Source organism: Panthera tigris, chromosome D1 (assembly GCF_018350195.1).
Source record: "Panthera tigris isolate Pti1 chromosome D1, P.tigris_Pti1_mat1.1, whole genome shotgun sequence".
NCBI lineage: Eukaryota > Metazoa > Chordata > Mammalia > Carnivora > Felidae > Panthera > Panthera tigris.
Genome location: NC_056669.1, coordinates 88,848,286 through 88,876,150, shown reverse-complemented (window position 1 = coordinate 88,876,150; position 27,865 = coordinate 88,848,286). Strand labels below are relative to the sequence as shown.

The 27,865-nt window shown below is 43.2% G+C and overlaps 1 protein-coding gene and 1 long non-coding RNA gene across 3 annotated transcripts in view; one reads left to right on the top strand and one right to left on the bottom strand.

Moving 5' to 3' along the window:
• Window positions 1-15,115, bottom strand: part of LDLRAD3 (low density lipoprotein receptor class A domain containing 3) — a 262,622-nt gene extending 247,507 nt beyond the window's left edge. The window contains exon 1 of the mRNA XM_042957650.1: window positions 14,369-15,115. The gene's annotated coding sequence lies outside the window, so the exon portion shown is untranslated. The remainder of the gene's footprint in view (window positions 1-14,368) is intronic.
• Window positions 15,116-15,153: 38 nt separating this feature from the next.
• LOC102959207 lies at window positions 15,154-27,619 on the top strand. 2 transcript variants are annotated; one of them, XR_006208066.1, is made up of 4 exons: window positions 15,154-15,257; window positions 16,430-16,530; window positions 18,332-18,526; window positions 27,369-27,619. It is a non-coding gene; the product is annotated as an uncharacterized LOC102959207 (long non-coding RNA). The 2 variants fall into 2 exon arrangements; XR_445013.3 differs by lacking the exon at window positions 27,369-27,619 and adding an exon at window positions 19,681-20,364.
• The last annotated feature ends 246 nt before the right edge of the window (window positions 27,620-27,865 follow it).

Below are 27,865 nucleotides of genomic sequence, written 5' to 3'. Positions count from 1 at the left end.
CAGATCTTGTCTTGCTCCTTCTCAATCTCCTGGAAACCTCCGTGGCCTCCATTGCCCACAAGACAAGTTCAGACTTAGCTAAGTATATTCTTAATGAGCTGCTGCTGAGGCTGACAGTCATGGGGGCCAGGGGCAGAGGGAAGGGTGAAAGGTGAGACCAGATGAGTAGGCAGGAGACTTTTGGTTATTGTAAGGAGTTTAGTCATTATCCTGTGAGCATTAAGAAGTCACAAATGGTCAATTTTAAGCAGGGACATGGCAGGAACAGATTTGCATAATCTGTTTTGTTAAAAGCAAGGGTTCTTGAATTAAAATAAAACAACAAGGGTTCTGGAATCAAACTTGAGTTCAAAGTCTGACCATGCCACTTAGCTCTGTGTCCTTGAGCAATTTCTTTAACTTTTCTGAGCTGGTTTCTTCAACTATAAAATGGAGGTTAAGTAGGCACAATTGTGATATCTAAATGAAGTAGCACTTAGCATACTATTCAGCTTTTAGTAAGCACCCTACTAATTAGAACTAAATATTACTATTAATAACTCCTAATGTTTCTGTTTTTTCCAAGAAGCCCTCCATGAGCCCTCAAGACTGAGTTAAGCTTCCTTCCCATGTGCTCTAGTAACACCCTATATTTATCTCTGTCTGTAGGATTTATGAGTTTGATCATAATTTCCCATTAAGATCGCCTATGGGTTCTTTCCCCCACTGAACCATAGCTTCCTAAGGTGAGAACTAGGGCTGACATGGTGAGAGTTCCTTCCATATTTGCCAAATAAAAGAATACCTTAGGGGACCTGAATGACTCAGTCAGTTAAGCATCCAAGTCTTGGTTTAGGCTCAGGTCATGATCTCACAGTTGGTGAGACTGAGCCCCCATTGTGCTCTGCATTGACAACACAGAGCCTGCTTGGGATTCTCTCTCTCTCTCTCTCTCTCTCTCTCTCTCTCTCTCTCTCTCTCTCTCTCTCAAAATAAATAAACATAAAAGGAGAATATCTTAGATTGTTTCATACTTCGATTTGCACGATCACTTCTGTCCCATCTTTATTCCCACTTTGCAGTTAAGGAAACAAAAGCTCACAAAAATCCAGTTTTAAGCCCAAAGTCCTATAGTCAATAAGCATCAGAGCTGCAACTTGTCTCTGGTTCTGTATCTCACCATGGCCTGGGAGAAGAGAAGCTGGAAATCAGTAACACCCTCCAAAACGACCTTCCAAGAGGAAAATGGGTGTTTTCACAAAGCTTCATGAAGTGGCAAAGTGAAGAATAAAATGTTTCAGCTGGAAAAATACTAGGTAGCCAGAAATCAACCCCAATCTTACCAGAAATAATAATTCCAGGAAATGGAGCTACATACTCAAAAGGGAATATACTCCAGGATACACATAATAAAGTCACCTTGGCAATGCTTGTGCCTTTGTGGCCAAGCCAGGGAGGGATTGAATTTAAAAGAGCATTGCAAGGAGGACATTTGCCCAAGCTAGCCCATCCTACGAGGTGTGCCAACCCACCCCACAATGTCCAGCTCCCTGCCATATAATTGTAAGCCTGATCACAGCAAAACTCCAGAGTAATTGCAATGAAAATTTCCAAGGGGGAAAGATCAGAAGGTGGTAAAGCTAGAAGCTGTCCACGTAGGCCAGTTGGCTCAAATGTCACAGCATGGTGCCAATGAAGTCAAAGTTGATACTGGTATGGGCCAGTTGGCTTTGCACTGAGGGGGAAAGATGTTCTATGGTCACTGGCTAGAATCTTCATCCTCACTTGCCCTGCCAATGCCAGTAGTTGGGATCAAAAGGGAATTGGGTAAAAGAGTTTAGAGAACTTAATGCCAATCTTGACGACCAGGACTGACATTCAGGTAGCACACATCAGTACAGACAGCCATCTGTCAGAACAAAACACCTCTGGACTAGTTGGCAAATAGCACCAAGTCCCCTGAGTGCCTCCCACATCACCCCAGCTGCCCAACTCCTCCCCAAAGCAAGAGTGAGAAGTGCCAGGAAAGGAAGAGAAGCATAGTTTCCATGAGTTTCCAGTATTGGGGGGATGGTCTGATTTTACAGGATTTACCAAACATGTACAAAATGAGGCAATGTTTATCGATTTGAATATTTTTCCATTTAAGTAACATAACAAATGAGAAAGAAAGTCTCAACATGCATCTTGAATTTTGGTTCCAACATTAGTCTCCCTGGCACTAGAAAAGTTTTTCCATGAGAATAATAACAGCAAATATTTATTAGGAGTTTTATGAGTTGGGATTCCCCAGAGCAGAGCTTGAGACAAGGAGTTGGGTGCAGGAAGTTTACTGGGAAGTGATCCCAGGAAGCAGAAGTGAGGGAGGGAATGTAATGGCAACAGCTAGAGAGAAGTCAATGAAAAGGTGCATTTCTTGAGCTGGTAAATGTGGGCAACTGAGGCTCATCCTGACTGTGGACCCTCTGGGATCTGCATAGACCACACCTCAAATTATCCCTCTGAGTTGGGGAATGAGACATTTACCCACAGATTCCTGTCTCCCATTGGTTGAGAATTAAATCTTTGCATTTCCAGGTTGCCCCACTTTGGAAAAGACCCTGAGGTAGAAAAGCTGAGACACTCAGTGGGTGTTTGAGGTGGGACCCGGCCAGGGTTGGGGCGGGGGGAAATCTGCCCCTGTGGCCACAACCCAAATCCCCCGTGGGCCATGTGAAGAGGCTTTCCATATACCAGGTACCTTACATTCAATAGGCAGGTCTTATTATTTTCAGAAGAAGAAACAGACATGGAAAGGTAAAGTATCTTATTAAATGCCGCAGAAATGGCTGAAATTCAAACCTGTGCTATCCAACTTCTGAGTCTAAGCTTTTAACCATAGGAAAAAATTGCTTATAATGAGACTCCAGAAAAGAAAAAAAAGAGCAACCCTTTGCAGGTGGGGTGGGAGTGAGGGAGAAACAATAGTAGAGAAGATTTTATGTTTATACACTCCCTTCTTCGTATGGAAATAGGGAAAGATAGCCAATCTGGCTGTAGACTTTAAAAACTCTGAAAAAAATGTCTCCTAATGACTTGACACAGAATTACAGACCAGTCCCTTCCCCCAAACACTCAAATGTACTGTGTTTATAAAGGTGCACATATTGCCCATTATTCCAATGAAATCCTAATGGGTTTCGAGGCCACTGATGATTCACACCACAGCTCTAGGGAGGCTGTGGACCCGTTTAGTGCAATTCTTGACACATTCTATGATTCTTCTTGGCTTGGATTTTTTTTAAGAGGTCAAGAGTATTGCTTTCTAGGAAAGGAACAAAACAAAAATGAGTTGGATAACATTAAAGACAGATGACATTTAGAGACCTAAGCAGAGCTGTTAGTCCATGTTTAGCTGGTCTACCCATAAAGCGAATGAGAATTACAATTGGGGATGAATTTATGAACAAGCCCCTCATACCAGCAGGAATGTGGGGTAATGTTTTATACGTGATGTGCCAGCCATCTGCAGAGCTAAGCAAACCTGGAGATCAGAGATATTAGGCTCCTGTCAGGTTCCAGGTAAATGATCTCCAGGGAGCTGAGGGGAAGCTTTCTGCACAGATGATAAAGACCACTGAAATGACATGGTTCCTCTCATTAGATCTGTTCCTGCTTTATCTCCTCCGGGTCACGCCCTGCGCTCACTCTCAATTTGATTTCACTGGAAGGTTCTGTAAGTGAATTTGGAGCTTCTGAGTCATGCCTGAGACGCAGCAGGCTGCTCTCATTCTCTGCCCCTGGGCCCTCCTGTCCAACAAGGGTTCTCAAGCATGCTGTCTGTCCTCCTTTAAACGAGATGGCGATGGGACGTGTGACCCATTTCTCGTGGGGACTTGATAAACCACAATTAGGAAGCCACTACCCATATTTTTCTACTATTGGAAGAAAAAGAAGTAGGAAATGTTTGAAAGTTCTACAATACCCAAAGAGAAAGAAGCTTGCAGTTTGCAGAGGTAGAAAAGATAGTAATTGTTTCCTGTTATGTGACTCTATGAAAGCCATCACACCTAAGGTCAGTCCCAAAGGGAAGTATCATTTGGAGCCCAGGCCAAACAGACAAAACTAATTTACAAGTTTTTAACCAGAGGCTTCCAGAAATTAAAAAGATTCTGATTTGTAACATCTCACATATACCCAACGTGTCTCATAATCTCGTTTCTTTCCTCCCCGTTTTATACACTGCACACTCCCTAGCACCCTCTTCCTGAAATTTTCCATAAACATTAATTAGGATCATTCATTCAACACCTATTCACTCCCTTCCCTCCCCCACTGTGGGACAAGGAGACTTCCCACCCCCACTGATGGCCAACTGGCCATATAACTTGCTTTAGCCAATGGAATATTAGCAGATGCAAAAGGAACAGGGGCCTTAAGTGTGCTTGTGGGTGTTGGTTTGACCCCTTTTGCTCCAGTGATCTACCATGACAGCATCGCCCTGGGTATTTTCTGCTCATTCAATATGGGCCCCAGATCAAGCATAAACCCTGGAACCATGCCCAGGGAGCCCACAGCCTGAAGCAGAACTACCCAGCTGAGCCCAGCCACTGTCAGTCTGCTTGTAGACAATGGCAGCCCCATGTGTTGTTAGCCACTGGGGTTTGAGTGGTCTGTCCCTGGCCAGTGTGTCTTTGTCGTTCTCCTCGCTCATTCTTCCCGACTCTAATTCACAAAAGCCCAAAAGAATGGCAGCCCCGCTCTTCAGAAGAGAAGGAAGGGAGAGAAATACAATGAAGCAAAATCAGAATCCTCTCCAAGACTTGGAGAAAGGAAAAAAGGCTGGAACTCTTCACGTGTTGGTAATTGCTGAATTGTCACACCCATACCATTTAGTTGTTCTGCGACAGGCACGGTGTTAAACACTTTATAAACTTGAACATATTTAATCCACCCAGTGTCCCAAAGAGTCAGAATAAATAGCACCATTTGACAGAAAGAAAACTGAGTCTTACAAGGGTTACCTATCTTGTTACAAGGCGCCAGAGCTGGGATTAAAACTCAGGTTTAGGCAAAGCCCGTATTAGTGCACAACCTGGGCAGTGAACCAGTCTCAAAATGAAATACCATTCTTAAATGTAACAAATTGGCAAAGATTAGAAACACTCTAACACCGAGTACTGGCGCAGGTATGAAAGCAGCATCCCATAAAATACAGGTGAGAATGTAAATTGGTGCTAACCTTCTGGAAAGCAACCTGGCAATATTTATTAAGAAGCTGAACATTCACATACCCTTTGAACCAGTAATCCCACTTCTTTGATTACATTCTAAGCAACTAATCAAAGATGCTGCCAAAGATTCACGTTCAGGGTTGTTTTTCAAGCCATTGCTTAACACAGTGAAAAATTGAAATCAACTAAAATGTAGAATAGTTGCAGAATAGTTAAATAATTGGTATTTGCTACTGGCTAGAAATATGTGCGGCTTGTGAAATATGGTTAAAAATCATATTTTAGTGAAATGGAGAAAAGTTGGTGCTCTGGGCTGAATGTTTATATCCCCCCACCCAAATCCATATGTGGAAATCCTACCCCCAAGGTGATGGTATTAGGAGGTGGGGGCTACGGGAGGTGGTCGGGTCATGAGGGCAGAGTCCTCATGGAAGGGATTCTTGCCCTTATAGGTGAAACCCGAGAGGGCTCCCTCACCCCTTCCACCGTGTGAGGACACAGCAAAGAGTTGCCATCTATGAATCAGGAACCGGGTGTTCACCAGATCCTGAGTCTTCAGGCAAACTGATCTTAGATTTGCCAGCCTCCAGAGCTTTGAGAAATAAATTTCTGTTGTTTCTGTTCTGTTGAAGTTACCATTCTCAGGTATTTTGTTACAGCAGCCTGAATGGACCATGACAGTTCGCAGTACTGTCTAAACAGGGGTGGGGGGAGGGGAGTAGGATATAAAACTGACTATATACTGTGACTCCAGTTTGGAGAAAGAGTAAGATAATACAATAGAGAGTGTGCAGTAATTCTGCATTATGATTATTATTTCCTATGGCATTTTTTTCGCATCTCTTAACATTTTTTATATTTCTCAAATTTTACACAGTAAGTGAATATTACTTTTATACCTAGAGAAACATACTTAAACGTATATATAATATATATACATATATGTATATATATATATGTATATATATATTATATATAATTTTTTTTTTGAAAAGACAGCAACTATTCTCCCTGTCAAATATACGCCCTATGAGGACAGGATTCGTTATCTGTGTTGTTCACTGATGTGTGCCCAGAATAGTGTCTCCTATAGTGTGTCTCCTAAAATATGCTCAGCAAATATCCGCTGAGTGAACCAGAGGTACAGTCTCCAGCACGTGCAAACCCAGCCTGTACGGTGAGGTTTATCCATCGCTGCATAAACGGCGGTCCTCGAAACAAACGCCTTAAAAGCCTCATACATTCTGAGGCCAGAACTTCATACAGGACACAGCACCTGTCTTGCTACCTGGTGCCTGGGGCCTTACCCAGGAAGACATGACTAGCTGGAGGTGACCTGCAATGCTAAGAGCAGGAATCATCTAGAGGCTTCTTCCCTCACATGCCTGGTGCCTGGGATGGGATGACTCAGAGGCTGGACTCAGCTGGGACTCCCAACAAGCATCTACACACACGCCGTGTCTCCATCCAGCTTGGGCTTTCGCGGTGGGTTTTGCATGAGCAAGAAAGGAACGTTTACTATGCTAAGACATTGATGCTTTGGGATTTGCTGCTGCAGCGGAGTCTATCGTATTCTGGATTAATACAATGATTCTCAGATACATGGCTATGTCACGTAATGTGACGTACCTGAATTTACCTTGTCTTCTTGTCTCTGTGAGCCTGGAGGTCAACCTGAGCAGAGCTGCCGCTCAGCGAGGCACGTGAGATCCACACGACCCAGGCCAGGGTGCCCCCCCCCGCCCCCCCGCCATGGCATTTCCACACGTAGCCTTGGACAAGTTACGGAATCTTTCTGAGCCTTGGTTTTCCCATCTGCAAAATAGGAATGATGATGTTTGTCTCGGGATTGTTGTAAGAGTGAAATGAGATGAAATATCTATTATAAGGGACTTGAAACAGCAAAAGCACTTATTAAATGTTCATTTTTGTGTTAGTTCTGCTGTTATACAGGGTCCACAAATGTCTTTATCTGATGGCTAGGGTGGTGCCAGCTGTGCACAATTAAACAAAAAAAAGTCATCACACTCAGGGAGAATTTAGCATGTTTCATGTGGTTTGGGTTGGGGGGTAAAAGACAAAAGAGGAGACTGAAGCCCTAAAGCCACAGATAAGAAGTAAAAACAAAACAAAACAAAACAAAACAAAACAAAACAAAACAAAACAAAAAACACTTCCCCTTTGGATGTATTAAATATCTACTTATTTATATAACGCCTGGTTCCATATAAGAAGAGAGAAGGCAGACTTCATGCCATCTCATAATTTGGAAACAAAAACAGACATTAAAACAAAAATGGGGATATAAAACAGAAGCAGAAAGTATCTCCAAAAAATCTTACCAGGGAAGCCTCGCTGCAGACTTTGGCTGAGTGCTAAGCTCTCGAGCAGATTGCACAGAAAGGCCTCTTGCCATTGTACGATCCAGGCTCTCGGCCACCCGGTCACACCATTCCCAAGGTGTGCTCCCAAGGGAAGGGCTGTGAGGTAAGCTGCTGGCAAAGGTGACTTCATTCAAGATGGCGCTGGGTATGTGCCTAGCACGGTGACATGTGGCTGAGTCACCCAGAGGTACAAGGCGCGGCTTCCAGGCCCCACGGGGAAGAAAGAGACGCATCCAATTTTTGTGTTCATCGCCAGTGCTCAGATTCAGAGGAATGTCTAAAAAAAAAATCTCTCTGGCTTGCACTTTTTAGGCCATTTAATTTTTTATTGTTGAGCATGAACAATGAAACAGAGCAGTTTCCTGTTTCTCGGCCCCAACCTCCCACTGCTGAGGAATTTGGGTTTAAATTGCCGGAGAGGAACATTTACATTCTATAAATTAGCTTCACTAAAGATGCTTAAGCGTTTATGAAAACATTCCCATTTTATACTCAGCTTTATAAAATCTTTAAGAAAAAAAAAATCCCAAACTGCCATGTGAAGCTAAGCCTGGCAGAGAGAGCAATCTGCTCAGTGCAAATATGCCAGCAGCTTTACAAATGAGTAATGTGGAATCAGGATTAAGAGCCTGCAGATCATTTATCAGTGACAAAGATTCTTAGCCTCTGTACTCCAGGCCATGGAGACTCTCACAGGCTAAATCCTACACCTCAGAAGCAATATACAGTATTAACTCATTTATACCCACACTAATGCTGGTGGCAGGGAATGCCACTGTGCTCTGCCTCAGGTGCCCAGACAGGCATTTGCATGTAAAGCAAAGAGTCTGGCTTCAGGGGAGAGCTGGACTTAAATCCCGGTTTAGCTACTGACCAGGTAGTGACCTTGGAACTAACCACTCAGAGACTCAGTTTCCTCCTCTGAAAACCGGGGACAATAATGACACACAAGTACTCATAAGGGCTAGTTCACCTGATTATCTTCACTTCTGGACAAACGGAAGAAAGGCGACAAAACTACAGACGAGTTTCATCCTATATACAATGAAATAAACGTGTCTAGATGTATATTCCCCACCATCGTGGAAAAGAGTATGTGCCAAAGAAAATCTCTCATTCTATTACTTCTATACTCCCTCCTCCATATTTTTCTGGCTACACCTGGGCCTTCTATGGCTCTAGACAAAAGAGGTCATGGCCAAAAGCAAAGAGAGACTGAAGAAATTAAATTTGGCTTGTGATTCCAAGGGTGTTGGTTTAGGAATAATTTTAATTCTTTGGGCGCCTGGGTGGCTCAGTCGGTCTGACTTCGGCTCATGTCATGATCTCGTGGTTTGTCAGTTCAAGCCCTGTGTCGGGCTCTGTGCTGACAGCTCGGAGCCTGGATCCTGCTTCAGATTCTGTGTCTCCATCTCTCTCTGCCCTTCCCCTGCTCATGCTCTCTCTCTCTCTCTCTCTCTCTCTCTCTCTCTCTCTCTCTCTCTGTGTGTCTCAAAAATAAATAAACATTAAGAAAAAAATTTTTAAAAAGAACAATAATTTTAACTCTTTACTTCATAGACATTTCCCCTTAAGGGAAGTCTGTGACTTCCCCATTCTGCAGCCCATGAACCCTGAAACACACAGTTCTCATTACCCTCTTCACCTCGGGGCAGCAGGCCCAGGGGAGCGAACACTGGTGCTGTCTGGTTGCTAGGCCACAGACGCTAGCGGTCTAACTTCTTTGGACATCAGATACCAGACCCCTAACAAAGACAGGCTTAGAGCTGCCATGGAGGTTCTTGGGCGCTAAAACTTATCAAAGCATCCTGAGTGTTTCCAGTGTTTTCCACCTGATTTACCTCTTTTCTGTCCATCAAAAGTAGGTGATCACCCCAATGGGTAAAAATCATGTCTGAAGCTACATCCTGAGCAGCACTTAAAGGTTACCATTTCCAAGGATGAATACCTTATTTACTAATCCTTACCGCCAACCACATGCTATCACTATTTGCACAGTTTTATCTTTCATATGACACATTTATTCTCACTGCACATCATGACGGTCTCAATGGACAATGGCTTAGCAAAGAGGCAGTGCTTGCTTAGGGATGTGCTACACCAGCATTTCTAATAGAACTTTCTGGGGTGATTTAAGTCGTTTCTACCTGTGTTGTCCCACTAGCCACAGTTGGCAATAGCATTTGACATGGGACTGGTACAACCGAGAAACTGAATTTTAAATTATACTTAATTTCAAGTAATTTACATTTGGATGTCATTGTCTCGCGTGGCTATTTGCCAACATACTAGACTGCACCCTGCTAGATGCTACCCACTTAGGACCTGGGCGAGACCAATGCTGTCCAATGGAAATATAATGTGAACCACAGATGTAATTAAAATTTTTCTAGTAGCCACACTTAAAAAAAAAAAGTTAAGAAATAAAATTAATTTAAATGATATACTTTATAATTGCCAACTACAAAACACTATTTCAATATGTAATCAACAAAATATTAATGACATATTTTACTTTTTTTCATACTAAGTCTCCAAAGTTTGGTGTACATTTTATAATTACAGTATATCTCAGTTCAGACTAGCTACATTTCAAGTGTTCAACAGCTACATGTGGCTAGTGGCTACCATACTGGGGAACGTAAGGCAGATATTAGCTACCCCGGGCTTACTTTTCCATCTGTAACATGGGTATGGTTACAGCAACTGTCATCTAAAACACTCTGGTATTTAACTAGGGATGCTAAAGAATTTTTAACACAGGGTGTCAAACACAAAGCCAAACTCACTACATTTATTTTTACCAAAGTATACACAGCTACGCAAAATACTGGGTGTTTCCTTTCTAGCCATATTTCTTATTCTTTTGCTTTGAATGAAATTAATTAACTAATTTCACTAACACGTCAATATTTACCGCTAATTATACAAGAACAGTTCTACAACTTAAAGAAATGCAATGTGGTTGTGTATCAAAACTTTTAAGCTCAGTGCCTGGTAATTTCCATATCAATAATTTCCATTAGCGTAATGGGACACAATAGAAGTCTGCTCCTGGAATGAAAATGTGTAATGAGAAAAGCAATCAGAGAGAATCGCTTGGCAGCCAAGTAGATAACCAATAAGCCAGTGGCCTGATCAATGGGTACTAGGTACATTAAATGCAGAAAATGATTCAGAAGTGTCCATTAGCAGAAATTTTAACAAATAAATTACATAAAAATAATCAATACAGCTAGCGGACAATGTAACCTGTAACAGTAGATTCAGAAGCAATTTCAAAGATCTGCATTGCTCACACTTAAATGCCTTTTCAAGTTTAGCATTGCAAACTACACCTCCTCCCCCATCTTAAAGCCCCATCTTTAATGCTTTTTCTGAACTAGCTTGTTGTTTCAACCTTACCACGCACTCATGAAAAATGGATAGAGGCGATCATGTGGGTTTTCTGTCTCTTCGGGACACACCTTGCTGGAACACGCTGAATATTTGTTAATGGCTTTGGAGGCAAGAGCTATGACAGTAGAGCCTTTGCTTTGCTTTGGAAGACAGAGGGAGGTAGCATGGGGGTGGGCGGGGCGGGGGGAGGGGAGGGGAATAGTCGTAAAGGCTGGATGGCTGCCTTTCAAACTTAGACAGGAAAATGTTTTGTAATGATTGTCCACAGGGTCAGCCTGGCTCTGGACTGGAGAAGGGGAAGCAGAATACAATTCCTGTGGCCTTGAACTCTGCCAGACTAATCAGAATCATTCCTTCCACTTTACAACAGTTCACGGAGTTTGATTTTGTTCATCCAATAAGTGTTTACTGCTACAAACTTAGCAGACTGGGAGAAGACAGGATGATGATACCACTATTATGTATTATTTAGCTGGTATTAAGCTTTCATTTGCTTCTCTGGCAGAAGCAAGATTTTGCTTTGCTTAGGAAAACAAGCACGACCAGGCTACAAGTCATACTTGTGAAAGGCTTGCCCTGCCTTCAAGGGGTTTGATGCCAGGGTATAGGCGGGGAACCCGGGAGCCACTCCTGTCTTTCCTCTCTTTAACTTTCACGGTATGTTAGAAGGAAGCAGGGGCGCCTGGGTGGCTCAGTCAGTTGAGCCACCGACTTTGGTTCAGGTCATGATCTCACAGTTTGTGGGTTCAAGCCCCACATCAGGCTCTGTGCTGACAGCTTAGAGCCTGGAGCCTGCTTCGAATTCTGTGTCTCCCTCTCTCTGCTCCTCCCCCACTCATGTTCTCTCTCTCTCTCTCACCTTCAAAAATAAATAAAAACATTTAAAAATTTTTTTTAAAAAAGGAAGCAGAAGGCTACCATTTACTGAACACCTGCTATGCATCAGTCACAATGCTAAGCACATGTAGGTGATATCTAATTTCACTGGCTCTTCCCCCCACAAAAGTATTGCTAGTAATGGGAAAAATACATTATTTTGAACATCGAACGGAGAAACCCTCTGCCCATCCCAGTAGCAAAATCCCAAGATTCCAGGAGACAATATCAGCAGGGTCCTTTGATATTTTTTGTTTGTAATAAGGAAGTTAATCTAGCTGTTGTGAAGTAGGGCTGTTACCTGTCCCTCTTTAATGCCAAGGCAATGGTATTGGTGTTACTGGGGGCCCTGGCCACTTAAAATTTAAGCCACTTAAAATGAGATCAGGAAAAGCTAGAAACATTATCCTTTCAAAGCAGCAAATAGTATTAGGTCTCAAGAGGCACAATTTGAATACTTCTTTGGGGTAATTTCTGGAAAAGGGAAAGAGCCCCGTTAATTATGCATGTAAAAGTAAGCAATGCATCCATTGCTTTTAAGGGAAATTAGAAATAACCATCGATATTAAAGTGATGTTAAAGAGTAATAATTTTAAAGGCAAAATCATAATTCATAGCGATATAAAATGAACATGTCAAAGATTTCACTTCATTCATTCATTCATTCATTCAGGTACCAGTAAGATGATAAAACAGGTTGAAAGGAGGTTTCAAAAAGCAGGTACTTACATGGGCTGATACAAATGTGCTTAGTAGATGCAAAACTGGCTGGAGGGAGGGTGGTAGGGACAGTTTTCAAAATTCAATTGCATGTTGTGGTAGGCAGAATCCTGAGATGCCTGCTCCCTGGTGCACATATTCTGTACAATCCCCTCCCCGTGAGGATGGGCGGGACTGTGGCTTTGATGGATTTCTCCTCCTGATTAGGTTACAGCAGGTAACAAGGGTGAAAGAATTTTGCAGATGTAATTAGATCTTTGAGACTTTGAATTAATCAAAAAAACAGATTATCCCTGAGTGAGGCTGACCTAATTAATCAAACTCTTAGAGACTACTGGACCCTTCTTGAAGGAGGAGAGTTGAAGTATGAGAGATTCTGCTGGCCTTTGAGAAGCAAACCTCGAGTTGGGGAGAAAGCCACATGGTAGGGAATGGCAAGGGGCCTCTAGAACCTGGGAAGTGACAGCCAGCAAGAAAGCAGGCTTCCATAACTGCACGATGAATTCTGCCAACCACCAGTGATCTTGGACAAGAAACCTGAACCACAGATAAGACCAGGCCAACACCTTGATGTCAGTCTGCAGAAACCCTGGGCAGAAGCCCCAGCTAAACTGTGCCTGGACTCCTGACCCACAGAAAACCCAAGATGATACATGAATCTTACAGGAAGCTGTTCAACTTGTGGTAGTTTGTTAAACAGCAAAAGTAAACTCATACATGTCAACAAAAAAGAAGTCTTCGTATTGCTATGGGTAAGCTACAGCTTACAAAGCTGTAAACGGCTCAAGGCAATCAAAGGTGCAGAGGCCCCAGAATCAATCTGGAAGACAACACCTAGGTTTTCATTGGATGAGTTCAGTAATCCATGCGGTTCTTCCGATGAGAAATATCTCATTTGGTAAAGCGCCTGTTTCATAGACAAGACTGCTTGATTTTTTTTTTTTTTTAATTTGAAGAAAACTATTTTTGTTTTTCTCTGGAATGGATTTAGACTCCACTTTAATTTGTTTTTCTGAGCATGTGAGGGGGTTTGGGGTAGCTAGCCACCAGGAGCAACAGAGTGCAAACCAAAAAAGCCTTCAGAAAGCACCAGCAGGTCTGAGTACCACGCACCAGTCACTGTTGAGAAAACGGAACTGGGCAAAATCCAGCCTGGACCGTGAGGCTGATGTTCCACGTGCAGTGAAAGCTAAGGCTGACTTCATCCACTGATCCATTATTCAAATAAATAAACAAACAAATAAATAAATAACCAAACAAATCCAGCGCCCCACCTGGTTCTAGACAGGGAGACAGTGACCCACGGACACCACACGCTCCACAACCTCACAGAGTTTACATTCTAAAGGACCCCAAATAACCCAGATTTGGAGATCGACACGGAAAAGTACCAGATCTGGAGAACTATAGTGATATTTGACCACAGCGTTTAGCCGTGAAGACTTTCTGGAGGGTAAAGGTTGAGACCATATCCCTGTGGGTAGAGTTTCAGAGACAATTCAGTTGCTAATCATCCTAGGAAGAGGCATAGAGATCCAGGCATAGAGAAGGAGGGCGACGTCTCCAGGCACCTCACCTGGTGCGCAGGTGCCAGACCCCTAAGGAAATACAGATTTGACCCCTGGTGTTGGGTTCAGCCTCAGTGGCCACATGGAGGCTACCCTGCACCCCTGGACAAATAAACACAGAAAATATAAGGTAATGCAATACGTTCTATTGTGTTGCTCTGTTTAACTCTGTAGTTAGTAATGATAATTACAGCTTACACGTGGAAGCGCTTTGCATATAGTAACTTACTTGATGTTCCTAACAACCCATCGAGGTGGGTGTTATTATTACTCCGGTGCTATAGATGAGGAACCTGACGCAGAGAAAGGTTCAGTGACTTCTGCGCAGTCGCACAGCTGGTGAGTGCCAGAGCCGGGACTCCAGCCCAGACAGTCTGGCACCAGAGTCCCAGCTCTTCACCTTCACAGGGAGCGTCTTTGTAATAAGGGTTCCCTTGGGCACGGGCAGGAACCACCGCCGGGAGTAGTTCTGAAGCATACTCTGCCTTGCAATTTACCTCCATCGCCCCAAAGCTCCATTTCCTCAGGAGCAGGAGTCTGTCTTCAGCTGGACGACAGGAAATTAAGGGATTTTTATCTTCTCCTCCGGCCACAGTGTGGGGGCGTGCTGATTGTACATCAGGTAAAACCAAGAGTTATTTTACCATCCTCTCAAATCTGTCATCTACTTAAAAAATGCTTTTTTTTCCTCATCTCTGCGCCTCGGCTTTCCTGCTGGAGATGCAGTTTCTCCTCTGGGTGTCCCGTCTAAAATACATACTGCTCTTCTCCCGACGAGGATTCAACCCCGGCCCGAGCTCTGGGACGGTGATCCCCTGCAGCTGTCCACGAACACTAACTAATACAAAGGATGGCTGAGGGTTTCAAGTTTCCTGTTTACAGCCACCATCCAATGGGGATATTTCTGGGAGAAACTGAGACTGGCAACAAATTAACAAGGGTTCGGTTATTTTACAGGGGAGAACAATGGTTCCTCTGACCACTTTTGATTCATTCCATCTCTGGTTTCCATGGAGCATCATAAAAGGATCTATGTGTGCGTCAGGACAGCGGACGGACGGAAGCGGCCCGGGGCAAACAGGAGAGGAAGCTTCTGCCTCCTGCGTCTCCATCCGAAAGTGAGTTTTCCCCAGCACTGGGTATTCAGTTCCTGAGTTCCGGAATTGGCGGGCTGCTCTGCCTGGGGAAATGACAATGACCGGGCGGGGTAACACAGCCCCCATTCCCGTGGTTGCTTTCTTCCCTTCTCAGAAGACCTTTGCCCCTGAGCTGCGGTCCCTTTACAGGTTTATGCTTGCTGCCGTCTTTCCCCTTTATAGCCACTTGCTGGAAAATCTATGTGGGAAATCAGAGGTGCCTGCTGAACCGCCTCTGGCGGGGGAAGCCAGTTGAAGAATTTTCAGAGGCTGACTCTGGAACGTACGGGTACTACCACGCTTTGGCTGCCCAGAACGCCTTCCCGCTTCTTTTCACAGCTCCACGCCCCTTCTCAGTCATGTGATTTTAGAAGGCTTAGACCATTGGCTCAGGAGCAGAGCATGTGATTTAGGATCAGCCAATCACTGCATTGCATTTTCTTGGCCGCCAATGATTGGTTCACTGATAACCATGTGACTTAATTAGAGCCATTTAAAGAGGCAGTAAGACTTTCGGTGGGAATTCTAGGAAGGAGATTCTTGCTCAATTCTTGCTGAACTTGAATGAGGTTGGAAGTTGGAGACCTGGTAACCATTATAGATAATCGGGGAGCTGTGGTCTTTGAATATGATCAAGTCAGGAAGAGAGAGAGACGCTGACTCTTGAGAACAGTACCTGAGCCCCTGAATCAGCCTATGTCTGAGCAAGTCCTGTTTCCGGACACTTGGCTACGTGATTCAATACCATTTCCTTCGGGCTTGCACTGTCTCAGGTTGCATTTTGTGTCTTGCAACTGAAAGAGTTGCCTGTTTCCCTGTAGGGATAGTTGAAGGAAGCTCCGAGAATAAGAGCTGCTTCAGCCAGGAAAGCAGTCCTCGCCTGAGGGTATTTGTCCCTTTACATTTATCATGAGAAAGCAAAATCTGCAAAATATGCTTTTAGAGCCATTAGCCTTCCTGTTTCCTTCCATCTAAAACTGTTATTTTGGGGGGAGGGGGCGGAAATCTGTCCAGTTTATTCATCAGGTTATTGGTGGGCTTCCCTTAAAGTGAACAGACATGGGTTGAAATCCTCAATAAAACTCTAGCATGTCTTTTTTTGGTCACCATGCCTTTTAAATGCTTATGTTATCTCAATTACACCATCTTTTTAGCTAAGAGATGGCGTATGAAGACATTTGGCAGGGGACCCAGAATCACCTGAATCCCACCTTGGCCTTCCGACCCCGGCTCTCCACAGTGCCCCAGGGGAGCAGTAAGTAAATTATTTTTAGAGAGCGCTTTGATCCAAAACCTTAATGGAAATTCAAGTAAGTAAGGTTGGACCTCATGTTCTTTCTCTTTATTGTTCAGTTCCGATTCTCAGATATAACCAGTCCATTGACCTAGACCTTTCCTTTTCTGGGAGAGCTAAGCCTGAAAACCTAGTTATGTTTAGGTTTGCAGACATGCAATCAGCGTAAGACACTCCATCTTGGGTCCAACCTTGGCCAAGCCAAGAGCTCTGAACATGCTTCTGATGAGAAGATGAATGTGTCCAAGGAAAGAGGAAGCGAAGGGGTGGGGAGAGGGGCATCTAGGGTTGCCCTGCCATTCTGGCCGCAAGGAAGGCAAAGAAAAAAAACTATTCCTCTATTACATGTGCTATAACCTTATTTCTGTTGAAATGTCCACCTTTGGAGAATGTGAGCCAATACATGTCTTGGAACTAATCTGACCCATACTCCCTCAGAGCAGAACAAAGCAGGAGGTAAAAAGAGAATTTCTGAAAGCTTGTTCTTAATAGTTACCGTTATCATATTAGGATAATGCTGGCTATGATAACAAATCATCTCTAGAATTCCAACAGCCTAACACAAGTGTACTTTTAAAAAATTTTTTATTTTTTAACATTTGTGGTTTTTAGAGAGAGAGAGAGAGAGAGTGGGGGGGGGGGAAGGGCAGAGAGAGACAGAGAGAGAGAATCCCAAGCAGGCTCGGAGCCGTCAGTGCAGAGCCCAGCACAGGGGCTCCATCCTACAAACTGTAAGATCATGACCTGAGCCGAAATCAAGAGTCAGACGCTTGACTGAGCCATCCAGTCGCCCCAAGTTCCTTCAGTCTTAAGGCTTTCCTTGAAGGCTAACCACTTCAAGGTTATGGTTTTCAACTTTAAGTGCGCTTTGTCGTTACCCGAAGAGCTTTGACAATGCTAATAGGTGGGCCCCACTCCCGGAGATTCCTATTTCACTGCTTTGAGCAGCAGCTTGGGCACCAGTAAGTTTAAGATTCCCCCAGAGGAGTACAAAGTGCAATCGGTATTTCTCTAGGGCGTTGCCAGAGGGCCATTGTTTCAATGTGTGGTCCTCAGACCAGCAGCAACAGCATTTGGGAACTTATACAACTTGCAAATTCTCAGATCTCAACCAGAGTTGTGGAATAAGAACTCCAGGGTGAGACCCAGCAATCTGTGCTTTAATAGCCTTCCAATTGATTCTGATGCATATTCAAGTTTGAGAATCAGTGCCCTAGTTGTCTCATCAAAGAGCCTCAAAGTTCTCTGCATCCAGGTGGAAGAGGAGAGAGGGAGTTTGAAGGAGCACGCATGCTGCTTAACTACCTTGGACTGGCTGTGACCTCACAGTCTCTTGGCGATATCTAGTCCCATGGGTCCAGCTAGAGGTAGAGAGGACAGGGAAATGGGATCCGGGCTAGGCAGTCTGTTCCTGCCATAATCATACATTCTTGAGTTGTCTATACTGACCCTGAATTCCACACTGATTCAGGATGGAAGAAAAATGAAAGGCAATTCCAAGTTCTACGTGTAACATGAATGGTCAAGTCTCCTAAGACTAAACAAAAACCCAGAAAATGATATGCAAATTATTTATTTTGATATAGGATAGTATGGGTTCATTTGGACAGAAAAATTAACACAAAAAACTTTCACAAATTTATAAGCAATATATCCCATCTTAAAATAGCAATTCTTCATTAAAGTGATAAAATCTCTTGAGTTCTCATTCCAATTAGATCTCTCTGTGATACATCGTGTGTCCATTCACTTCCCCCAACAGCTCAACAGCAACTCTGAGGCAGAGATAGACAGAAGACTGGATCTGTAGGCACAAGATCCTTTCAGAAGCCAATCCAGAAGGAATCTCCCCACCCAAGACTCCAGTATGCTGCAATGGAGAGAAGAAAGACATTGAAGTCAGGCAGTTGGTGATTCGGTATCCTGGCTTTGCCATTTCCTTCCTGTGTAACCTTGGGTGAGATGCTTAACCTCTCTGAGCCTCAGGTTCCTCTTCTATGAAAGAGATAAAAAGTCCTCATTTGTAGAACTCTGGGGACAACTACAGGAAAAAACATAGGTAAAGAGGCCTAATATATCTTAGGTCTTCTAATCCCTAAATTCTCTCCAAACATTCAGGATGGGAATAGGCCAATAGAACACACGCAGATGACATAGGCCACATTGTGGTCTCCATTCCAGGAGAATGCCATCTGGTTGAGTTTCGGCTGCCTTATGATGACAAAAAGAATTCAGGCCATTGTTGTCTCCAACAGGACACATACAGGAGAAGCACTGAAGATGCTTTGAGATTGTCTGAGGGTGGCTAGATACAACCTATTCTTATTAAAGCTATTTATAGTGAGAAGCCTTTCAGGTCAGGCCTGCCTTTCCAGTCTGCCTCATTGGCAAGGTGATGGGCTCTGAGCTCTGTTTGTTATATGTTGCTCGTGGTTTCTATTGGTTCTGGCTTTGGTGGTTTGTTTCATTCACACTAGATGCCAAGGGGACCATATGGCCCAGTGAGCTAAGGAACAGCCTGGATATCCGGGGACTTTGTGCTGTCTGTGACACTTCAGAAAGTGACTCAGTTAGCCAGTGGTAACAGAAAAAAGAGAACCCGTGACTATTTCATCCATTTGAGCACAGAGACAACTCTAGCCATTTGAATGCTTAACGTATACACCAACCCCTTGAAAGCTAAAGTCTAATTTGGGCTCCATGATTCTAGAGGTCGAGGAGCCAGGGAGGGGCTGGAGGGGGGTGACACCAGGCAACTACTGGCACTTACAATGTTGTGCATCCAAAATAAAATAGATAGTTCCTAGATGTTTTTAACATCCAGATCTCAGAGTCAGTTCAGAGCTCATAACAATACAATGACAACTGGAATAAAATCGTATGTGGACAGTGCCTTCCAATTTACAGAACATTTTTATACAGCGTCGGGAAGTCGATCCTTACCATTTCTTGGGAGCACATAAGTTATCACACTTATTTGTCTTGGTCAGAGATCCTTTGGTGGCATGGAATATTTACCCACTCCAAGCTACCAATTGCATGTGTGATAGTCAGACGGCAGCACTCTCTCAGTAACGCAGCCCTGCGTCAAAGTGGCATTTTTCTCCCCAGTCTCGCCCGGAGCTAAAGCTGGGCAGTCGATTCTTGCTGCCAAGTTTACAACATGGTTGGGATGGTGAGAGCTCTACGGAATTCATGTGAAAGGTAATCCACATTCTCCCTCGTGCAGCTGCTCTTAAATTTACAAGGACATGTCCCTACATGGAGTCTCTGGATATTATACTAAGATTGTCACATGTCATTAACACAGTTCAACGCTGCAACTCAGCCGATTGGAAAACCTGATTCAATTGCAAATTTGTTTTTGGCAACTGCATAGCATCTTCCCAAAATATATTAGAGTTGCCATTGACAGATGGTTTGAGATGGGCCAAGGGAGGCTGTTGACAGATATCCTGAGATGGATCTTATTACACTGACATATCTAAAGAATACCCCATGGGAAATGCCTTCACAGACCTGGAGGCTGGCGGAACAAGATGGCAGCCCTTCAAGAGAATTGCCAATAAAAAGACTGAAAATGGGCACAGCCTTCTGGAGGTAATCTGGCAGTATGTATGGAATCTTAAAACATTTATACCCCTTGACCCGGTATTTGTCTTTTCAAGTTGAAAGTGCAGCTCAGATATGCATGCAAAGATTTGTGTGTAGAGATTTTCACTGCGGCATTAACCATAGAATAATGAAGAGCTGCAAATCACCCGAAGTCCCACAACGGGGGGCAGTTTGAACACACCAGTTATATTTATATCTGCGCTTACTGTGATAAAAAAGAAGGCAGGTAAAGAGCTGTCTGTGGAGGGTGATCTAAATTTTGCAAAAGGAAAAAAAGGACTGGAAAATTTTTTTTCTTTTTATTGATCAATAATCACTTTATTATTTTTTAAGCATATGGCACTTTTTTCTTTTGAAGTTTTTATTTAATATTCTAGTTAGGTAACATAAGGTGAAATGTTGGTCTCAGGAGTAGAATTCAGTGATTCATCACTTACGTACAACACCCAGGGCTTATCACAAGTGCCCTCCTATATACCCATCACCCATCTTGCCCACCCCCCACCCACCTCCCTCCTTCAACCCTCAGTTTCTTCTCTGTACTTAAGAGTCTGTTACCCGGTTTGTCTCTCTTTTTCTCCCTCCCATATGGTCGTATGTTTTTGTTTCTTAAATTCCACCTATGAGTGAAATCATAGGATATTTGTCTTTCTCTCACTGACTTGTTTTGCTTGGCATCATACTAACTCCATCCATGTTGTTGCAAATGGCAAGATTTTGTTCTTTTTGATGGCTGAGTAATATTCCATTGTGTGTGTGTGTGTGTGTGTGTGTGTGTGTGTGTGTGTGGCATCCAGTGAGTAAAGGATATATATATATATATATATATATATGCCACATCTTCTTTATCCTTTCAATAGTCAATGGACATTTGGGCTCTCTCCATAGTTTGGCTATTGTTAGTAATGCTGCTATAAACGTGGGGGTGTCTGTCAGAGTGGCTAAAATTAACAACACAAGAAACAACAGGTGTTGGCAAGGATGTGGAAAAAGGGGAACCCTCTTGCACTGTTGTTGGGAATGAAAAAACATTTTCTAAATGTTAATAGTGAGGATCTCTCAGTGGTGATATAATGAGTAAATTTTTATCATTTCACTTTTTCTGTATTTTTAGCGAATATGCCACTTGAAAAGGTCAGAAAAATATGTGCTATTTTAAATTTATATAAACAATAATTTATAAAAAATTTTGGATAAGAAAAAAGTCAGCAGTAACCAATACAACTATTTAAATTTTTATATCCTAGGCTTTGTCCTGTTATACATGCAAATTTTTTATATAGTCAGAGTACCTATATCTTTGTATTCTATTTTTTGTAATCTAAGTAAGAATAACACTTAAGTCTGATGAACCTGGAAAATTCTGTGTGTGTGTGTGTGTGTGTGTGTGAGAGAGAGAGAGAGAGAGAGAGAGAGAGAGAGAACCCATACACATATTGTTTGAAAAATGATAATCAACATGCATGGGATACTCTCTTAATCAGAAAATCTGCTTATTCAAAAAAATTTAACTTCGACCTCATTCTACAGTGAAAGTAATTCTCTGTAGGCTTAAAATCAGGAATATAAAACTAAACCCCTGAATTTCACCAGTTCAGCAGATTTTTGAAATCTACTAAAAACTCTTCAAGAACATAAAATGTAAACATGATCCAATCCACTGGAGAGAGAGAATAATGCATTTGAAAAACCAATGGATGAAAAATCTATTAAGCGTTAGGAAGCAGTAACAGTGGTAAAATTATTTGTGAGACAGATGCACACACGAAATCGAGGGTGACGGCACAACACAAGAGGCTGTGACTGTGGCAGTGACTGGATGTCCATAATGGCAACAGCCACAAGGGAAATTTAGGAAAGTATGAAAATTCAGTATTTAGAATCAAAATCAGGCTTGATGCAGAAAACAAATCTACCGTCTTCCAAAAACAATGCAGAACCTGCAGTTGTATTTTACCAAGGCCTGCCTCACACAATTCAAGTCAAAATATTACTTTCATCAGAGAATTATTTTTGTTCTTCCATGAAAGAGCACAGGAAATATGTTATGAAATTGCTTGCCAAGGTCAAAAAAATCTCATAATCTTGACGAGAGGCGGTGGAGGGGGGGAGAAAGAATAATCGTGCCTTCGTCTAGACCAGTAGTTCTCAACTGGGGGCAATTTGGTCCCTTAGGGAATATCTGGCAATGACTGGAGACAGTTTTGGTTGTCACAGCTGGAGGTGGGGGGAGGGGGGCGGTGCTGGGAGAATGCCATTGGCATCCAGTGAGTAAAGGCCAGAAATGCTCCTGACCCTCTTCCGGCGCTTAGGGCAGCCCCTCCAACAAAGTATTGGCCCCCAAAATGTCAGTCGTACCAAGGCTGAGGAACCGTGGTCTGGACAGTGACAAATGATTGGGAAGAAATGACCAAATGTAAGGTCTCTGCCCTCTGTCCTCTTCCTGGGGGAGGAGGCAGGAGGAAGGTGGTATGCTAGGGAGGAGCCCCCTTCTCCTCCAAGTCCACCTGCGGCTGGCCTGCGGCCAGGGAGAGAAGGATGTCCCCCACTCCTGAGGGCTGAGGCCCCAGTTGCATCTTTCATTAGATGAGAAAATTTAAATACAGTAAAATCTTGATTTGACTGGAATTTATACAGGCAAAACTCTCAGGGCGGCCAATGTTTTTTTTTTTTTTTTTTTTTTTCTACACAAGGGAAAAGGAATAAAATACATGGAAGAAAAGCTTACTTAAGGAACTTCAAAAACATGTCCTAGGGTCAAGTACAAATTCTACCCAATCTCCTGTTTTGTTTTCTAGACAATGGGAGTTGGGGTCCAAATGTTTAGCCCGAGGTCCAGCCTGACCCACAACTATCACAGAAGAATTTAATTGCATTGGGAGTAAACTGTGCTTCTTAAGGCAGGAAACTCGACTCATACTTTTCAGTAAGATTTTCAAGGGTTGATGTGAAAAGGATTTTCTGGTTAACTCTGAGACGACCTGGAATCTCCATTCCCTGGGCATTTTGACAGATTGGCGTTTTCCTGTGGTTGACATTCCTTAAGATGTTCTTGACATTGGCAAGGTTTACAGGAAGGGCTACCGACGGTGTTAAAAGCTCCAATCCAAATTTCCCCCTTCTACATTCTGTGTTTGTAACATTGGAACGCGTTAAAATAAGCATGTGACGTTTCTGTGTAATTAAGAAAAACAAGTCCCCTGCTTTGCTTTTGAAATCTAGATAAAACAAAACACTCAATAGGTAGAAAAGTGTTAACAAGCCTACAGAACAGCAGCAGGGGAAGGTAAAATTTTGGTTCCGATCTGCAACACATTCCAGACGGGCAGCTTTATGTGTCTGTGTCAGTTTGGGGGAGTTGGGAAAGTTGGACTGAAACATTTGGCCGATAGTCTTGCGAGGAAAAGTAAATGGTTTTGCCTGAATCTACCTAATCTCATTCTGACAGGTGCCGGTACAGGCTGGCAACAGCCAGGACTGACTCGGCTCCAACATTATTGCTAACTGGCAGCAGCAGGCAGTACGTGAGTCTGAGTATGTGAAAGATGGGCGAAAACTAACACAAAGCCAAAACTCTGAAACTCCAATCAGCTTTAATTAGTCAAGAAAAATCAACAGCTTGAGAATGTACACCTACTGAGACAGTAGGAACCAGAGGCCTGCAAAGTGTTCCTAGGCCCAGCTAAGGATCTTGTACCACTGCCCATCTCTCCTTTGGCTTTTGGGTTTTCCACCTTGATCCATAAGGTGTTAAAAATGGCTATTTTCTGTTCCTGCCAGACGTAGCAACGCTTAATTTAGAAAATGCAAAAGCAGGGGCACCTGGGTGGCTCAGTCGGTTGCGTGTCCGGCTTCGGCTCAGGTTCTGATCTCACGGTTTTGTGAGTTTGAGCCCCATGCCGGGCTCTGTGCTGTCAGCACAAAGCCTGCTTCGGATCCTCTGTCCCCCAGTCTCTCTCTCTGCATCTCCCCCAGTCATGGTCTCTCTTTCAAAACTAAATAAACATTAAAAAAAAGAAAATGCAAAAATATCCTTCAACGATCTGGTGCTTAGGAGGTTTGTTCCCACATCCCCGTCTCTTTCCCTGAATATACAGAATATCCTATATTGTGCAAATACTAACAGATAGAGTCAAAAGTCTCTTGGCTAGAATCTACCCAACAGGGCCTCCAATCAAGATACTTTTTAAAATTGTGTAAAACATGGGGCTCCTGGGTGGCTCAGTTGGTTAAGCATATGAGTTCATGAGCCTGCATCCAGCTCTGTGCTGACAGCTCGGAGCCTGCTTGGGATCTTCTCTCTCCCTCTCTTTCTGCCCTTCCCCTGCTCGATTGCGTTCTCTCTCTCTCTCTCTCTCTCAAAAATAAATAAACATTACAAAAATTTTAAAAAAAATTTCTAATATTTGTTTATTTTTGAGAGAGAGAGGGAGACACAGAATCTGAAGCAGGCTCCAGGTCCTGAGCTGTCAGCACAGAGCCCGACGTGGGGTTCGAACTCATGAACCATGAGATCATGACCTGAGCCGAAGTCAGTCGCTCAACTGACTGAGCCACCCAGGCACCCCCCAATTTTTTTTTAAATATATAAAACATGGAATAGTGGAAACATCATTAGCTTTGGTTCTCCTTCGACCTGGGTTTCAAATCTTCCTCCATGGCTTTCTAGCCATGTGAACCCTAACAAAATCAGTGTGCTTCTCTGAGACTCAGCTTCCTCACTGGTGAAATGGTTCGATCGTGATCGCTGCAGAGTATGTGGTGAGGATTAAACAATACATGAAAGGGAAATGGCTGGAATTCAGTACATAGCACTCCCATTCCCAGCCCCTCTCACCACACGACACAGCACACAGCCCTCAAGAGGATGTCTTGTTTTCACTGTTGAGTGTTTTGTTTAAATACTTTTTAGGGAAAAGAATTAAAGCTTTAGAAACTGAACCAACAGGGAGGACTTAAGTGAAACAAAGCCAACTTTTGTAGCAAGTTCTGGGACGGATTTATGACAGGTATAACTCATTGTCTTCTGTTTTCTACACATGGCTTTCTGACTAATGAGAACAGGAAGTTCTTAACGAAGGTCCCCAAATGCTGCGGAACCCTTAGTCATCCCTGCAAAGGGACACCGTGTTCTCACGTACTGGTTAGGACTCTTCTTTGGAACTAGCTGAGATCTGGATTTAGATGGGGGTGTATGTGTGGGTGTCGGGGGGAGGGTTTTAAGGTGTCTCGTGGAGCCAAAGCTTGTGTCCACTTCTCTCCGTGTATCTATTTCATTTTTACCTTCCCAACCTTCAACTTTTTCTTCACATCTCAAATGGCATAAAACAGCTGCCTGACGGTGCTGGGGGGTTCGTATTACAGGCCCGATCACATGAAGATACCGATGCAACAGGATAGTGTCCCCATTTGAAATTCCCAGGGGAGAGAAGCTGACTGGTCCAGCTAAGGTCCACCGCATGCCTCAGTTCCAATCATCTGTGACCAGGGAGGCAGGAGCCCATTGTACAGACATGATGTCAAAGCTTATTCCCACCATCCCGGATGGGGATAAAGGAGGAGTTGTCAAGAGTGGGAGGAGAGGAATGCCATTAGGCATAGACACATCACAGTGTTCCACCTTATGCAGTAGGGAAAAGAGTGAATAAAACATTTCAGAGTTTTTTTCTTTTTTTTGGAGAGAGAGAGGGAGAGAGTGTGAGCGGGACAGAGGGGCAGAGGGAGAGAGAGAGAGAGAATCGACATGTCCAGTGTGGAGCTCAGCACACGGGGCTCCATCCCACAACCCTGGGATCATGACCTGAGCTGAAATCAAGAGTCAAGCACTCAACCAACCGAGCCACTCAGGCGCCCCCAGAATAATTTTTAATAGCCGAGGTCACCATCTAAGTAGTTTTCTGCATATCCCTTGGTTAAGCCAAAAATTCAGTCAAGCCAAACTTATTTTGCTCTGTGTCCCAATTGTAGAGGACACAGATGGTGGCCTACCTAATAAGCTGTTCCCCTTTGTTCTTAGCTGGCAGGATCCTGCAATTACTTGGGTGTCTACTCTTCCCTCAGAATGGTCATGTCATGGAAAGGTGACCCTATCCCTGTGTTTAGAAGTAAGTTGGTCTAATGGTTGCATTGGGATCCCATTTATCTTTCTAGTGATTGTTAGACATAGGCTTATGACACAATTGTGACCAATAAAACATGATAGGGAATCTGCTGAGAGGCCTTCTGCAAACACCCTATTCTCGCTGATAAAAAGAAACTTACAGGAACACACCCTATTCTTCTAACACTTTAGTATCTAGGTGTGATGCCTGGAACTATGGCAGCCATCTTATGACTATGAGGGGACCCAGCAGGGATGGAAGAGGAGCAAAATGGAAAGAACTTGGGTCTTTCATGACCCATTTGAGCCACTGGGTTAATCCACCTGAAACTGTTTTACCTCTGGGATTCTTGTTTTATGTATAGATTTATGCATGCATACCTGTATGTATTTAAATTTTGAAGTACAATTGGCATAAAACGTTATATTTAAAGTATAAGACATAATGATTCAATATCTGTACGCATTGCAAAAAGACCACCACAATTCATCCAGTTAACATGTCACCATATATAGCTACCAATTTTTTTTTCTTGTAATGAGAACTTTTAAGATCTGCTCTCTTAACAACTTTCAGATATGAAATATGGTATTCTTAACTGTAATCACCATGTTATACATTGCATCCTAGATTCTTGTTACTTGATGAAAGAAATATTCTTATTGTTTAAGCCAGTTGAGTTTTTGTTACTTGCATCCCCAAACACCCTGATGCACCTCCTCATTAATACAAATCACAGAGCTACAAAAAAGACACACTTTCATAAAAAGCTGACTTCATACCTTGGAGAATAATTCTGCAGATGCTTAGGAGAAGATGTCCCTTAGGCAACATCGATACGATAGCCAAGAAATCATAAATCATTTCTAATGCTCCCAGAGCCTTCTCGAGACACAACGTTTTGCAAACAGACCAACATTATTTTTGTGTATTTATAAAAACGAACTCAGAGGAATTATTTGTTTAGAGTAGGCTCTTTATGCTTCAGAGTCTGCTCCTTCAGACAGGGTGTTGGAGAAGTTTAAAGTGGTTTCATTGTGCTTTCTGCTTGCTCCAGTTTGATAGGCCGTGTTCTCATGACAGGTCTGTCCCTGCAGTGGGTGTCTGCGAAGCTTTGATGTGGGTTGCGTTCGGACAGCCTAATACTTGGGAAAAAATGTGCTGAAATTGAGCAAGATTGCTTTCTGCCCAGCTGTTCTCCAAAGGCTCAGACATTTTTAGCACTGAGCAAAGAAGCTTGTATTTGTTTTGACAGTCTTGGCAGGGAGAACAATGGTTGATTATCCCTGTACTTTACTAACAAATAAAACTGCCTCCAGCAGAGATAAAATATGGGTCTTGACTTGATTGCATTTCATGTCCAAGAGAATTATCTTCTATTCAGTGTGATGCCCTTTCATTATGCAGTGTATCTTTTTCCTTCTTTCTTCTTGCCTCCCAGAGTAACCCGTGGCTTTCACTCTGAGAAGGCAGATTCCCCAAATCACCACGGGCATGGCCATTTGATTATCGTGTAAAACATGTATTTTCACTTCTCCAATTTGATTTCTTAGAAGCTTTTTTTTGGTTGTTTGTTTTTG